The sequence below is a fragment of the Phacochoerus africanus genome, chromosome 1, assembly GCF_016906955.1.
Source record: "Phacochoerus africanus isolate WHEZ1 chromosome 1, ROS_Pafr_v1, whole genome shotgun sequence".
Classification (NCBI taxonomy): Eukaryota; Metazoa; Chordata; class Mammalia; order Artiodactyla; family Suidae; genus Phacochoerus; species Phacochoerus africanus.
Genome location: NC_062544.1, coordinates 52,032,716 through 52,036,463, shown reverse-complemented (window position 1 = coordinate 52,036,463; position 3,748 = coordinate 52,032,716).

The following is a 3,748-nucleotide window of genomic DNA, read 5'->3' as shown; positions in this document are numbered from 1 at the left end:
GAAAGATCGAGGAGGAAAGCCAGCCAGAAAGCCCCGCCCTGGGAGGTGCTAGGGTACCTGTTTCTCACGTTTCTTTCCTTGAGACCAGGCTCTTTCTTAAGAAAGATGTTAGTGGTGATCTGACATCTGGTGAGGTCCTAGTGGATTGAGGTGTGCATCAAAACTTGGGAGCGATTAAAAAAAAAAATAGCTACCTCCATGAATTCCTCCACAGACTTATAAATCAGAATTTGGGTGTAGGGGACCAGGAATATGAATTTTTAAAAAGCCCCATGGGCAACTCTGATGGACACCTCTATTGAGAACCATTATATATAGGAATTAGAGTTCTTAAGTAGCTTGTTGAAACTTTCTGGGGACAAAGGTGGTAAGTCATAAAAAACATTATCTGGTGGGAAGATAGAAAAATTCTACCCCACTCTGATTTTGGTTTACTGCCAAAATGCTTCCAGTGAGGCTGTTAGTTTATTTAGAAGAAAGGTATAAAACAGGTGGAGAGCCCTCTTCCCTCTAGGCTGTACCTGGTGAAAAAGAGCCCCAGAGCAGGTGTGAGCAGGCATGAGGAGGTATGGGTTCTAGTCCAGCTTGCTACTAATCAGCTTTGTGAATAAAACTCTAGGGTAGGCTGAGGGTAATTGGATTCTAATCCAGTCTTTTCTGCTAATTGGTTGCATAACCTCAGCAAATGTACTTAACTTTTCTATAAAGAAGATGTCAGGCTGGGTGATCCCAAGTGCTGCCATGCTTCCTCTAACGGCGCTATCTCATGCTTCTTGTCCACATGTGGCCCTTGAACATCTGGAATGTGCTAGTCCAAATTCACATGAGCTGTAAGTGCAGTACACACACCGGATTTCAAATACGGTACAAAGAAATATAAAATATCTAATAATTTGTATCTTGATTATATGCTCAAATGATAATATTTGGATATATTGAAAAGATATATTCTTAAAATTAATTTCACCTGTTTCTTTGTACTTTTTTGATGTGACTCCTCAACATTCTAAGTTGCATATGTTTGCATTGGGCACTGCTGCTTTATGAGGTCAGGAACTTGAGGTCAGAACTGTACCTCAGCTGTCAGTTTTGGTACTTAACCAAGCTCCAATTTCACTATCAAGAACTGCAGTTATAATAAAATGGGAAATGAAGAGTTTGGGGAAGCACGGAACTAGGCAAAGAGTGAGAAGACCTTGTCATGCAGAACAGCCATTCCAAACTCTGCCACTGAGCAAGAAGACCTTGCCAAAAGGCTCAGAAATTGAGCACAGAGAACCTGCAGAAGTGACTTTCAAGGCCCTTGAGACTGTGTGCACCTGCCACAACCACACAGCCTCTCTGCAACATGCTCTGAGGGTAAGTCAGGAAAGTCATGCAAAAGTTATGGTATAAAACAGCCACATGTAAAAAGTTATTTTGATTTACAAAAATTTACAAAGTTTTTGTTTTTGTTTTGCTTCTTTAGGGCCACACCAGTGGCATATAGTTCCCAGGCTAGGGATCAAATTGGAGCTGCAGCTGCCAGCACATATCACAGATAGCAACGCGGGATCCACGCCTCATCTGTGACCTACACCACTGCTCATGGCAACGCCAGATCCTTGACCCACTAAGTGAGGCCAGGGATTTAATCTCCATCCTCATGGATAATAGTTGGATTTGTTTCCGCCTAATGAGAACTCCCTACAAAGTTATTTTGATTTACAAAAACAACACATGTACACTGTGCCTGAAGTTCCCTCCCTCAGAGTCCTTCCTGATGATGGCATCTCTGCAGAAGAAAAAAGCCTCTGTTCAGATGAAATGAAGGGTAACTGTTGGGTAATAGGAGGAATTTTAATCCAACAGGAAGACTGGGCTCCACTTTGATGAGCCTGGGATTAGGCTCTGTGTAGTTAGGAACTCTTACGTGTTTCTGTTTATTAGAACAGCTTCCCTTTCACTGTGTGCCTGTCTCCTCTGCTAGGAAATGTCACCATGGGCCTTCCAGGAAGAGGACACTATGGGCCTTCAGGAAGAATCCAGACTTGGAAAGCACAGGGGCCCCTCCTTCAGTTGTCACAGGTTATTAGCATTCCCCTCTCCTTCCTGGGGCCCCTCCTGAGATGGTGGAGTGGACAATGGTTTCCAAAAGACAGTTGATGTGGCATATGGAACCAAAAGCATTAAAGCTTGCACTTGTGAAATTATCGCCACTAGAATGGCAACCTTGGAGCAAGGCATTAAGTCAGCGTGGTATTAAAAGCAAACCTAATATCCACCAGCAGATCGTTTTGACTAGGGTGAGGACAAAATTGAGTGATGGGATTTTTATCTGGAGAGAATACAGTGCAAGCTGTAAATACGGGATGTGTGTTTCTATGTGTGACGGGGTATTCACTGGGAAGGAGCTTCAAGAGTTTGATCCAAACGTCTTTGATTATTTATATATTTTTATCTGGGCTTGGGGGTCTCTGCAAAACCAAATGTTGGGAAACATGTGCCTTTTAGGACCTAGGAATAGATAGCTGGAGGGTAGAGCCACAAAATTCAACAGTTTGAACATAGTCTCAAACCATGTATGGTTTTATGTTTTCCATTGTCCTCAGCAAAGAATATCAGGATGCCAACTTTAAAAAATATATGTATTTTTTACTTTACCAGGAAAAAACAAATTGTTTTCACTTTAAAGAGAAGTAAAGTTGTAAAGCTTAGACTGTCGTAAGAATACTTAATGCCATCCGTGCCCCATGTAATACATAAAATGGCCAGTTTGGGTTAGGGGGATGAAGATTTCTAAATAGTAGCTTTCATAAAATGAATTTCTCTTGAAAATTGGTCTTGAAATAAGTAGATAGATTGACTATTTTGAAAATCATATCAACTTTTAAATGTCCTAGAAGAATTTACAATTTAATGGGCTCCTTCCATGAGTCTTTATTTTCCTAAATTATTTTTATTTTTTCCATTATAGCTGGTTTACAGTGTTCTTTCAGTTTTCTGCTGTACAGCCAAGTGACCCAGTCATACATACATATATACGTTCTTCTTCTCACATTGTCCTCCATCTCCTTCCATGAATCTTTTGGTGACAAGAATAATCACCTTTTAACTTGTGTGATGTGAAGAGCCAACCAGGAGTCTCTTTTTCAAAACCAGGCTTCAAATACGTTATGGCAACCTCTGAGTTACAGTTTTAAAGCATGTTCTCTTCTGATTATAAAACTATATTGAGTTCCACTGTAGAAAACTTGGAACATGTGAAAAAGTACAAAGAAGGAAAATGTTTCAGTGTTCAGAAATAAGCTTTCTTAACCTTTGGTGCCTATTTTCCAGTCTTCTTTCTGTGCACATCTGGTCATTTCATTCATTGAATAAGCCTTTATTAGGGATCTACTATATGCAAGAGATCGTGTTAGAGCAAAGGGCCGTGGTCCCTACTGCAGGGAGGAGAAACAAGTCAGCAAGCCCTGATAGTGCAGTCTGGTAAGTGCCAACATAGGGACGTGTAATGCCTAGGGCACTCATAGCAGGGGCATTTCACCCCATCTTTTATTTATTTATTTATTTTTGTCTTTTTGTACTTTTAGGGCTATACCTGTGCATACGGAGGTTCCCAGGCTAGGGGTCCAATCGGAGCTACAGCTGCTGGCCTACACCACAGCCACAGCAATGCTAGATCCAAGCCGTGTCTGCAATCTATACCACAGTTTACAGCAATGCCAGATCCTTAACCCACTGATCGAGACCAGGGATCGAACCCACA